This window comes from Schistocerca americana, chromosome 6 (assembly GCF_021461395.2).
Source record: "Schistocerca americana isolate TAMUIC-IGC-003095 chromosome 6, iqSchAmer2.1, whole genome shotgun sequence".
In the NCBI taxonomy this organism is placed as follows: Eukaryota; Metazoa; Arthropoda; class Insecta; order Orthoptera; family Acrididae; genus Schistocerca; species Schistocerca americana.
Genome location: NC_060124.1, coordinates 176,631,588 through 176,644,953, shown reverse-complemented (window position 1 = coordinate 176,644,953; position 13,366 = coordinate 176,631,588).

Sequence of the window (13,366 nt, the reverse complement as noted above, 5' to 3'; positions counted from 1 at the left end):
AATAACTGCATTAGAAGTTCTAGTTCAAAAATGCTATGTCTGGGTTAAAAACGTAGACTTCCGTTTCACTGATTAGTTGCTTTTACGAGCGATTTCGACCACGTTACTGCTCACCTCTCCTCCTCCCATCTCTCTGCGTCCACCTGCTCTTATCCCCGCCTCTCTGTCCACCTTATCCTTCCACCTCGATCTGTCCTCTCCTCCTCCACTCTTCAACTCGTCCTGCTCCCTCTCTTTGTACCTCTCCAACACTTCCTCTATCTGACTGTATCTTCCCCCCCCTTCGAGTGATTGTATCTTCCTCCCTCTCTCTCCATCACCTCGTCCATGTCTTCTGTTTCCACCTGCCTCTTGCATCTCCCGCCCCCCCTCCTTCCCCATTTCTCCATCTCCACCTCCCACTCTCTCTGACCATCTCTTCTTTCCCTCTCTTTCTGTACATCTGCCGGCCGAAGTGGCCGCGCGGTTCTGGCGCTGTAGTCTGGAACCGCGAGACCGCTACGGTCGCAGGTTCGAATCCTGCCTCGGGCATGGATGTGTGTGATGTCCTTAGGTTAGTTAGGTCTAACTAGTTCTAAGTTCTAGGGGACTAATGACCTCAGCAGTTGAGTCCCATAGTGCTCAGAGCCATTTGAACCATCTGTACATCTCCCCCATCCCTCTCTGTGTCTGTCTCGTCCTCACCCCACTGTATGTCCCATCTCTTCTGCCCCTCTCTGTCTCCTCCTACTCCTCCTTCTCCTCCTCATCCTCCACCTACTCCTAACTCTCTCCGTTCATCTCCTCCTTCTCTCTCTCTCTGTCCATCTTCTCCTCCCCAATCTCTCTGTCCATCTGACCCTTCCCCTCTGTTTATGGCCATCCCTTCTTTCCCTCTCTGTCTGCTCATCACATCCTCCCTCCTCTGTCCACCTTCTCCTCCATCCCCCACAATGTCTTTCCATCTCCTCCTCCCCATTTCTCTGTACACCTCATCCCTCCCCCTCCCCCCCAGCTATAGCTATACACCAACCTGCCCCACCCCTCCTGTCTCTTCTCAGTCATGCCCATCTATAAGTGTACAACCTGAAAGGTGTGTCTATACTGCTCACACAACATGCCTGTCATGCAGGGCAGCCTAAGTGTCAGGAACTGAAGAAATTTTTTGGCTCTATCTCCCCTCCTAATGGAGGTAGGAGGTTCCAACACCACAGTGCTGATTCCTATACAGCAAGCAACATATGTACCATCTTTTGTTGAATTCGTTCCGGTAGTTTAGGAGGAGATTCTATAGATACATACCTAGAAAAAAACATCCTTTTTATGTATATAAAGATGAAAAAGCTTGTGACAGAGTACAGCATCATAACTTCAAAAGAATCTCAATAGAGGGAGTATAGATCAGAAAGACTTCTAACGTATAGAGAATTCTATGGAACTGGCTAATATCTGCAGAGGATCTGATAAAGTTGCCTTTGTCACCCTTGTGATTTCATTTGTACTCAGAGAAGGCACTTGGTATTATAGAAAAAGGTGTAAAGGTTAGTAGAGTCTTGATCAACAACATACACTATACTGAAAATATAGTATTGACTGCTATTAACTTAGATGATCTTCAACAACTTATCAACATACTAACAGAATATAGCAGTAATCTAGGTCTTAATATTAACATCAAAAGGAAGCACTTCATAGCTGTCACACAACTGCTCGACTGCTTTACAAATGGAAAGCTATCATTCCATGGCTCCTTAACAAAGAGTAGATGAGTTTCAGTATCTTTGAAAGTCTCTATATGAAGATTGCAGACCAGATATGGAGATAAAATCACGTATAGAGAACGACTGTAATCTTTAAGAAAGTTCTCACGAGTACAGTTCTAGACCTAAATGTTAGAGTCCGATTTGTAACATGTTACATATGGTTTGTGCCTCTGTACGATTCTGGAGGACGGGCGCTAGATATGACAACAGAAAAGAAACTCGAAGACTCTGAAACGTCCGTTTACTGGAGAATGCTTGAAAGGACATGGGCGGCAAGAATAACTAACAATGAAGTATTGCGAAGAATACACAAACAGCGAGAAACGTTGATAAGGGAAGGTAATATCCAGGTTAAAATAAGAAAAGGACGAACAAGATTACTTTGGTTACATAACATAAAGCAGTGGACAAGATTACAAAGTGCAGACCAAGTAGTACGTATTGTGGTTCATAGCACAGAGATGCAGCATGTAGTCGTCGACATCCACTAATGGATATACAGAAGAAGAGAAGTCATCAAGTCTCTGGAAGCGGAGGGTCAGAAAGTTCTGCCAGTCGTTCAGTTCCTCGACGATAGATATCCGCTCTTTGGAGACGGAGTAAGTTGGGAACTGCTGCGTGAATCTCCTCATCGTGCTCATCGTGTTCTTTCAGTGCGTCGAGCAAATTGAAAGCGCTTAGTACAAGATCTGGACTGTGTTACCGATGCTTCTAAACTTTTAATGGGAAACGTTGAAGCAAAGATTGTGTTGTGCGCATCGAGTTGTAAGCTTACTGTCATATCGCTGGCTTGGTTGCTGAGTATCCTTGCGGCAGCCGCGTCTGCAGAGTTGAGCGCGGGTCACCGAACTGTTGTTGTGTTGTGGATAGCTCTGCATGTAAGAAGCATTGTTAGTATGGAAGTCGAAGTGTTGCTACAAGTGCTATTACAATAAGGTGATGAAATATGGAAATGATTCAGAGGAAGGTGCGTCAAGATGTAATTTAAATATGAGGAGTGCTGCTGATAACGTATTTGTATATCCTCTCGTTGCGTGTCGTACCGTACAGTATCAATCATCCGCGCCGTGTTCGGTCTCCAAGAATGAACCAATGTGAATCGGTAATACTATTAACCACAAAAGAGAGCATTTAAGTGCCAGTGTCTTGTAGCGAGCGTGAGAAGTGCGTTCGGTCATCGCGTTCGGCATTATCAACAATCAGCCTCGCCGCAACGGTTACTCGCACGTTCGTAGAAGTGAGAACTGAGAACTGAAAAATTAGCTTTACGAACAGTGTTATATCATTACTAGTGACAAGGAGGACTAGTACCAGATATCTGTATGTGTGACGAGCGTAAGGACTTTCGTTCGATCATTCGGCTTCCGCATCATCAACAATCGCCCGCGTCGTGTCGGTTACGCGTACGCTCGTCCGAATGATATTTTGGACTGTTAATCATCAAGATTGTTGATTGGGATAAACATTTACGATTTAGAGCGTAAACAGTGCAACCTGTGGTTTCCATATCGTCTCAGAATATAGATTTTCAAACCAGACATAGGACAGTGTTGTGTTTTAACGTTGAGTGGCTCCCCTAAACCCGCTTGCATATTTGGATAGATAATTTCAGGCAAACCAACAGCAGTGTGGAGCAGGACAATACGACCGCCGCAGGATTATCAGGTACGTAGTGTGGACAGGGCGCACGGGCACGAAACGAGAAGTCAGTTTAAAGTACCCCACCCATTCGTATACTCCCGGGCGTGTTACAGAGTGCGTTGTTGCATTGTCGCACAGAAGAACAATGTCTTTGCTTAGGCCGGTATTACACTATCAAATTTCTTTGTCAAAGATTTGATCAAAGATGTGATCCAATATTCCGTCCAATATATTTGACAAAGATTTTTGACGTAGCGCTACAAGGGGTATTACACTGTCATCAAATTTTTCGTCAAAGTTCAAGATGGCTGACAACAACTTGTTATTAACTGCAGTAGTTCTACGTACTCCAATTGCATTGTGTGGACATGCGGAAAAGAAGTGGGGGGGAAAAAATGGAACCATACATACGAGGTTGACAGTCTTAAAAGTCCTGGGATTACAACTTGATAGTAAATTCAGTTGGGAGGAGCACACCACAGAACTGCAGAAACGCCTTAACAAATCTGTATTTGCAATTCGAGTGTTAGCAGACATAGGCAACATAAAAATGAAAAAGCTTGCGTACTTTCATTCCATAATGTTATATGGGATAATTTTTGGGGTAAATCTTGAAGTCAAACAAAAGTTTTCAAGGTCCAAAAGCGTGTAATACGTATTATTTGTGGAGTAAATTCACGGACCTCCTGCAGAAACCTCTTCAAAGAACTGGGTATACTAACTACTGCCACTCAGTATATTTACTTCTTAATGAAATTTGTCGTAAATAATATATCTCTTTTTCCAACAAACAACTCAGTTCATACATACAATACCAGGAACAAAAATGATCTGCACAAGGACTTAAAAGCACTTACTTTAGTTCAAAAAGGGGTCCACTACTCAGGAACACTCATCTTCAATAATTTGCCAGGAAACATAAAAAATTTAGTTAGAAATAAAGATCAGTTTAAAAGGAGCCTGAAAGACTTATTACTGGCCAACTCCTACTCCATTGGCGAAATTTTTAATAGAAACAAATGATGTATTTATTCGTACTATTAGTATTGTTATTTCAGCTTTAAAAAAATCGACATGTTCCACATCCACGAGGATCTCCTCAGCACGGATCTATGGAACGAAAAACTAATCTAATCTGGGTGAAGCCGTGGGTTTTACGACGACACGATAAAAGCATTCAACAAAACTTGTTACGTGAGCTTACAGTGGAAGACGTCAAGTCGTACATCAATTACTTAAGAATGGATGAGCATACATTTCTGTATGTTCTCAATGAAGTGTATCCTCACATCGCAAAGCACAATATTCACTTAAGAACTGCTACATCTTCAGAAGACAGGCTCACTGTAACACTCCGATTCCTTGCTACTGGAGAGGGTTATGTCAGGTTAGGTTTTGTCAGGTCAGGTCAGGTTAGGTTACGTCTCCAATCTTCTTAATCTATTTTTGTATTCAGAGTGCCTTACGTTGTAAAGTGCCTCATCAGCTTCAGACATCTCTATTAATTTTGTAGTTGCCGGCACACACCAATTGTATTTACCGGCAATGGTTATAAAAACAATACAGACGACAGAACGCTGCAGCGATGCTAGCGCTCCATGTGGTAACATGTCACATTGCAGTGAACAGAAGACAAGCGGTTTCTTTGATCAAATATACAGCGAGGCCCTAGATTTGATCAAATATTGGACGATATTTGACAAAGTCCCTATTACACTATCAAATATCTTTGACAAAGATATTGGACAAAGAAATTTGATAGTGTAATACCGGCCTTAGTTTTGCACGCCTGCAGGGAGGTCAGTGTTCCTCAGTAAGAATCAGCATTAATGGTTGTACCCTATGCCAAAACTCGGTCCACAAAACAATCGAAGAAAACAGTGGCCATGGCATTCCCTGCAGATGGAGTAACTTGTCCATTCCTCTGTGGAGGCGAGATGTGCATCCCTTCTACTGATGTTCTCTTTGTTGCAGCTGTGAAATGAGCAGCCCTTGTCATCGTCCATAATGATGTGGCTTATGGAGGCGTTGCCTTTCATGCAGTAACGCTCAACGAAGTCCAAGGCCGCCATAAATCTTCCGCCGTGAAACTTAGACGTTTACTTTTTTTTTAATTCCAAAGAGGATGCACAATACTAGAGACACTAGATCAACACACACTTCCTGAGGCGCTGACAAGTCCGTAGCATTTCCTTCTACCACGGCATTTTATTGAGCTCCTAACGACAGGCACACTCCTTTTAGGCTAATTGTAGTAGGTTCCGTAATATGCGGATAAACTGCTATTCTTGTAATAGTCCTGCAATCTTTTACCAGCAGCTGTAGGCCGCGGCGTTGCAGTAGAAGGGCAGAAGCTGCCGGCTCGGTAGCGCCTCTGTACCTGGTATCGGCGCGGCTGCCCGGCGATACCATTAACATCGATTAGCGGGCGAGTTATGGAACAGGCCACGCGGCTTTCCTCGCCGTGAATTATTCGCTGTTCCGCAATCGGCGTGGGAAGCAAAGTGTGGCCGGCTGCAGCCGCAAAACCAGGTGGCAGACCGCGGCGGTTTATCTTAATTAGGCGCGATCCGATCAACAGCAGTTAGTGATTTTCTTACCGAGCCGCGGACCTGTAGAATACACTCCTGTAGAAGGAAGGCTGCAAAATCGTAACAAAGACTGGTCTTCATCTTGATCTTTCTGAGCTCCACATCTGACTCTAACATTAATGGTTAATGAAAACAACCACAGCTCTATCGATACTCATTTATCGCAATACTGCAACAATCCAAAGTACTTAAGTGTAACTCTGGACACGTGACTGACATACGAAACCCATCTCCAGAAAGACACAGCTAAAAATCAAAATTCGGAACAGTTTCCACCAGGAGTTGACTGGAACTGGCAGAGGTTTCGTTGCAACAGTCCTCATTCCATCAGCCTTAACTCTTTCGTATTCAATTGTTCCATCTGGCTAAAATGTGCTCACACTTAAGTAATTGACACAAAGCTCCATCAAGCAATGCGCCTCACCGCTCCTGTCAGGATTTCTAGTAAGTTGTTGAAGGCACTGCTTCCTACCACCGTATACAATTTTGCGACTACGCATTTCCCATCTGTGACTTTTTATAGTCTTCATTAAGTGGGCGGTTACTCACCGACTTAGTCGGCTGTTTCTTTAACAGTAATAATTTAAACTGCTCCGTGTGGGGATTGAACGAAAAGACTTTTGTAAACGTTATGCCTAAACGAACTACGTTTACAATTCGATACAACTTGACCACTACAAGCACATTAGTTTCACAGTAATAAGACCAGGAAAACATAACTATTTAATTGTTAGATTTATGCTGGTTAAAATTCACAATACTGTAAGGTGAAATTTTCGCAAACGCAAATTTTATAATTTGTAAGTGCTTGACTAAGCCGGTGGCGTAATAATAGCCCAGAAAATGAAGACTAAAAAAGATGGACTCTTTCTTCTTCTTGAAACGTTTGCTTCTGCAGACCGTTCGCAGAGCCTCTTCCAAACTTGTCTTTTCTCCGACAGTCTATTATTCAGCATTTCGTCCCACTCGAGTCCTCTTCGTTTCCCACGATCCTTCACCTAGTCTCTCCATCTTGTTCATAGTCTTCCAATTAGTCTTCGTCCAGATTCCTTCCATTCTAGGACTGTCATCATAAGTATTTTTTATCCCATTCTTTTGATGTGGCCAAACGATTTGAGCGTATTTCTCTCTATAGTTTCTCTTCTGGACTTCGTCTGCAGAGTGTTCGTATTGTTTCATTCCTTGTCCTGTTCCCTCTCGTCTTACCCAGGATCCCTCACCTAAAGCACATCTCTGTTGCACCTATTCTCCTGAGATTTTTCTTTGTCCAGTCCAGCATTCTGATCCATAGGTCAAAACTGGCAGATAACGTAAGTTGTACCTCGTGATCGTTGCTTTGACAGCTATTTTCCAGTTTCTGATTATGTTCGATACACAATACTAAAATTTCGGATAGTTTTCTATTATCTCCCAAATTTTATCCTTGATGTCTCCTTCCTTTGTTAATTTAGTTCCTAGATAGGTTTGTTCGCATGCCCATCTGCAGCAGCAGCTATTAAAATGAGTTATTATTGGTTTTTCCGCCTTGACCTTCCGCAAGCATAATTAAAGGGAATTTTAAACCAGACGCGTTTCGCTTTTATTTATGAAGCATCTTCCTTGGTTATTCTGCAAATTCGATACATATGTTTGCACATTTTTGGTTGTTTTATATTAAAAACAGCTTTTTGTTTATGAAGTTGGAGTGCAAATTACGTACTGTGTTTGTTTACATATTCTTCAAACCACTATATCTTCCTTGCATGTTAGCAGCGGTTGATGTGGGAAGTAATCGTTTCGCATATACACATGGCGATTTTTCCCAAGTTTATATCTTTGGAAGGATATGAAATGTTGACTGGCAGTGGCAAGCTAGGCATTTCTGAAGAAGAGAAATTTGTTATCATCGAGTATAGATGTGTCAGGAAGTTCTTTCTGAAAGTATTTGTATGGAGTGTAGCCATGTATGGAAGTGAATCAAGGGCGATAAACAGTGTAGACAAGATGAGAATAGAAGCTTTTGAAATGTGGAGCTATACCTGTAGAAGAATGCTGAAGATTAGATGGGTAGATCACGTAACTAATAAGGAGGTACTGAATAGAATTGGGGAGAAGAGAAATTTGTGGTACAATCAGACTGAAAGAAGGGATTGGTTGGTAGGATACATTGTGAGGCATCAAGGGATCACGAACGTAGTACTGGAGGAAAGCATGGGGGAAGGGGGGGGGGCGGGTAAAACTCGTAGAGGGAGACCAAGAGATGAATACAGTAAACAGATTCAGAGGGATGTAGGCTGCAGTAGTCACTCGGAGATGAAGAGGCTTGCACAGGATAGAGTTGCATGGAAAGCTGCATCAAAACTGTCTTTGGACTGAAGACCACTGGCAGTTGTAGAGCCATTGTTTTGTCATATACCGGACAATATGAACAACATCCTTCAGATGGTAACACTAGGAAACAGATGACTCAAATCGTATAAAACAGCGCATATAAACTCGTTCCTTCTTTTGGCAGGTAATGGCAATGCTTTTTATGAAAATCTGATGATAGCGCCACCATTTCAGATTAATATGTATGTCCCGGAGATTAAAGTAAGTGCGAAGGTACTGTTATCACCTCGCCCTAAGACCGGTATTACACTATCAAATTTCTTTGTCCAATATCTTTGTCCATTATCTTTGTCAAAGATATTTGATAGTGTAATAGGGATCTTTGACAAATGTCGTCCAATATTTGATCAAATCTAGGCCGAGGCCGTATATTTGATCAAAGAAATCGCTTGTCTTCTGTTCACTGCAATGCGATATGTTACCACGCGGAGCGCTAGCATCGCTGCAGCGTTCTGTCGTCTGTAGTGTTTTTATAACCATTGCCGGTAAATACAATTGGTGTGTGCCGACAACTACAGAATTAATAGAGATGTCTGAAGCTTATGAGGCGCTTTACAACGTGAGGCACCCTGAATAAAGAATAGATTAAGAAGATTGGAGACCTAACCTGACCTAACCTAACCTAACATAACATAACCCTCTCCTGTAGCAAGGTGGTGGTGGTTTTTGGGGAAGGAGACCAGACAGCGAGGTCAGCGGTCTCATCGGCGTTAGGGAAGGACGGGGAAGGAAGTCGGCCGTGCCCTTTGAGAGGAACCATCCCGGCATTTGCCTGGAGCGATTTAGGGAAATCACGGAAAACCTAAATCAGGATGGCCGGACGCGGGATTGAACCGTCGTCCTCCCGAATGCGAGTCCAGTGTCTAACCACTGCGCCACCTCGCTCGGTCGTAGCAAGGAATCGGAGTGTTATAGTGAGCCTGTCTTCTGAAGATGTAGCAGTTCTTAAGTGAAAATTGTGGTTTGTGATATGAGGATACACTTTAAGTAATTGATGTACGACTTGACGTCTTCCACTGTAAGCTCACGTAACAAGTTTTGTTGAATGCTTTTATCGTGTCGTCGTAAAACCCACGGCTTCACCCAGATTAGATTAGTTTTTCGTTCCATAGATCCGTGCTGAGGAGATCCTCGTGGATGTGGAACATGTCGATTTTTTTTAAGCTGAAATAAAAATACTAATGGTATGAATAAATACATCATTTGTTTCTATTAAAAATTTCGCCAATGGAGTAGAAGGAGTTGGCCAGTAGTAAGTCTTTCAGGCTCCTTTTAAAGTGATATTTATTTCTAACCAAATTTTTTATGTTTCCATGGCAAATTATTGAAGATGAGTGTTCCTGAGTAGTGGACCCCTTTTTGAACTAAAGTAAGTGTTTTTAAGTCCTTGTGCAGATCATTTTTGTTCCTGGTATTGTATGTATGAACTGAGTTGTTTGTTGGAAAAAGAGTTATATTATTTACGACAAATTTTATTAAGAAGTAAATATACTGAGAGGCAGTAGTTAACCTGCGAGCCGGAAGTATAGTGAGACTCTGTCATTTGGGCCTACGAGAGTTATAGTTTTTTTTTGTTTGTTTCTCATGCCTAGATAACTGTACAAACATATCGTTGCATGTATTGTAATAATCATTACATATAATGATCCACATGCAACAATATCTCTACGGAAGTATCTAGGCATGAAATACAAAACAAAAAAAAGCTAACCTGCAAATCTCGTACGTCCAAACGACAGTCTCACTGTACTTCTGGCCCGCCAACAGTTTCATTTTCTTTCTTATTTTCCCCCAGTACCAATGCAAGAATCTGAAGTACCCAGTTCTTTGAAGAGGTTTCTGCAGGTGGTCCGTGAATTTACTCCACAAATAATACGTATTACACGCTTTTGGACCTTGAAAACTTTTGTTTGACTTCAAGATTTACCCCAAAATATTATCCCATATGACATTATGGAATGAAAGTATGCAAGCTTTTTCATTTTTATGTTGCCTATGTCTACTAACACTCGAATTGCAAATACAGATTTGTTAAGGCGTTTCTGCAGTTCTGTGGTGTGCTCCTCCCAACTGAATTTATTATCAAGTTGTAATCCCAGGACTTTTAAGACTGTCAACCTCGTATGTATGGTTGCATTTTCTCCCCCCACTTCTTTTCCGCACGTGCACACAATGCAATTGGAGTACGTAGAACTGCTGCGGTTAATAACAAGTTGTTGTCAGCCATCTTGAACTTTGACGAAAAATTTGATGACAGTGTAATACCCCTTGTAGCGCTACGTCAAAGATCTTTGTCAAATATATTGGACGGAATATTGGATCACATCTTTGATCAAATCTTTGACAAAGAAATTTGATAGTGTAATACCGGCCTAAGGGACGTCGACAAGAACAAGCTGCCGTCTAGTGTCGATAACGAGTGGGTAAATCGCGAAGGAAACCGTCAACCACTAGACAGTGACGGCGCCTGGGAACTAACAGCTTCGGCGCGAGATAAGAACTTGGTGGGGAATTCTGCAGACAGCCGGCCAGCTGAGTGCTCCGTTTGTGCCCAGTTTCCGAGAATCTACCTGCACAGCTGCCACGGCGCCTACTGTCAGAGGCGCCCGCAACACCACGACGTCGCATCTGCGCTGTCAATCAGTGGTTCGTCAATACAGACCTGCAGTTCACTTCTCACAGGTACATTTCGTTCCTTCTGCGCTTAACGACGATTACTCGTTTGCAAGTTAAGGCCTGTCCCTTTTACTTTCTTGAAATAATGTCTCGCCTACTGGAAGGAAGGTAGGAGAGAAGGTTGAGGGAGGAATGGATGGAAAGCTGGGGTTTGGTGACCTGTCGACGACACGATTAGGGACGGCGAACGAGTTCAGATTGGTAAATGATGCGAAAGTAAATCGGCCATGACCTTTCAAAGGAAGGGCACCATTCGATTATTTGCGTTCCGCGATCTGCTGTAATCACAGGAAACGTATGATAATAATAGGCAATTGTTTGTATGCCTTGATGCAAATATATTTTTTTATTGTCCAAAGCAGTCTCAGTAAAATGCCACCGTCTTCAGTGGGTTTCTTTATTCCAAAGTATGAAAATTAATATTGTTACATTTCAATACGTAAAATTTTATTGTTGTTGTTGTGGTCTTCAGTCCTGAGACTGGTTTGATGCAGCTCTCCATGCTACTCCATCCTGTGCAAGCTTCTTCATCTCCCAGTACCTACTGCAACCTACATCCTTCTGAATCTGCTTAGTGTATTCATCTCTTGGTCTCCCTCTACGATTTTTACCCTCCACGCTGCCCTCCAATACTAAATTGGTGATCCCTTGATGCCTTAGAACAACTCCTACCAACCGATCCCTTCTTCTAGTCAAGTTGTGCTACAAACTCCTGCCAATTCTATTCAATACCTCCTCATTAGTTGTGTGATCTACCCATCTAATCTTCACCATTCTTCTGTAGCACCACATTTCGAAAGCTTCTATTCTCTTCTTGTCTAAACTATTTATCGGCCATGTTTCACTTCCATACTTGGCTACACTCCATACAAATACTTTCGGAAGAGACTTCCTGACGCTTAAATCTATACTCGATGTTAACAAATTTCCCTTCTTCAGAAACGTTTTCCTTGCCATTGCCAGTCTACCTTTTTTATATCTTCTCTACTTCGACCATCATCAGTTAGTTTGCTCCCCAAATAGCAAAACTCCCTTACTACTTTAAGTGTCTCATTTCATTATCTAATTCCCTCAGCATCACGCGACTTAATTCGACTACATTCCATTATCCTCGTTTTGTTTTTGTTGATGTTATCTTATATCCTCCTTTCAAGACACTGTCCATTCCGTTCAGCTGCTCTTCCAAGTCCTTTGATGTCTCTGACAATTACGATGTCATCGCCGAACCTCGAGGTTTTTATTTCTTCTCCATGGATTTTAATACCTACTCTTAATTTCATTAAGAAGGTTAATCAGAAACTAAGGTTACAAAGACTGCAATGAAACCTGTAAATTTTATTTTACACAACGTATGCAGCCAGCTGATACTGCACACAACAGGTTACTTTTCGGCAGTCTCGATATCCGTTTATGCACTCCTCTCATCGTGGGTTGAGTTTGAAAATATCCTCATGGTAAGCATCCTGTCCTTCCGTGTTCAATCACTCTGTCGGGAAACGTTCCACGTTCTCGTTTGAAGCGAATAACCGGCCTGAGAGGGGCTCCTTCGCGTGAGAAAATCGCCCGGCGCTAAGTCCGGCCTGTTGGGAACGGTGTTCGATGATGCCCGCTGCGATCCACATTGGTGACGCTTTCTCTGCCTGCTGCAAACTTTCGACACCATTCTGTGGTGTACTTACATGTTTGTTCCACAGAAATCGAAGAACTGAGCGTATTTCTTCGCGAGACCAGTTTTCCCAACGAGTCGCCATTTGTGTTTATCTACAACTAGCGCTGTAGGTGATGGGTGGATGAAATTCTGCGCAGCCAACCGCATGTATCAGAATTACCGCGCACTACTAATTTCTCTATTAACAGACGAATTCCAGAAATGTCGGCCTTCTAACCTTAGCTTCTGATCACTCCTCGTATATGTTGTACTGTTTGCTTCAAGACATACATGCCAGTAACCCTACTGTACCTTTTTACTTTGCAGTCGTGCAAATTTCTATAGCTGTTATGGCTTTTCGATATACCGCATGTCATCTGAAAAGGCAGAAGCGACTATCGTTAACAAATATGAAATTAAAAACGTCTCTGTTATAAAAATGAAATCTGCGGTGTATTGTGACACAGTTTTGGTGGGCATTGTGTTATAACGTATTCTCTCATGTACTTAAGTTAGTTGTCGAGTTGATGATGATACTGAGTAGCAACAATAAATATGTCATCTGAAAAGGCAGAAGCGACTATCGTTAACAAATATGAAATTAAAAAAGTCTCTGTTATAAAAATGAAATCTGCGGTGTATTGTGACACAGTTTTGGTGGGCATTGTGTTATAACGTATTCTCTCATGTGCTTAAGT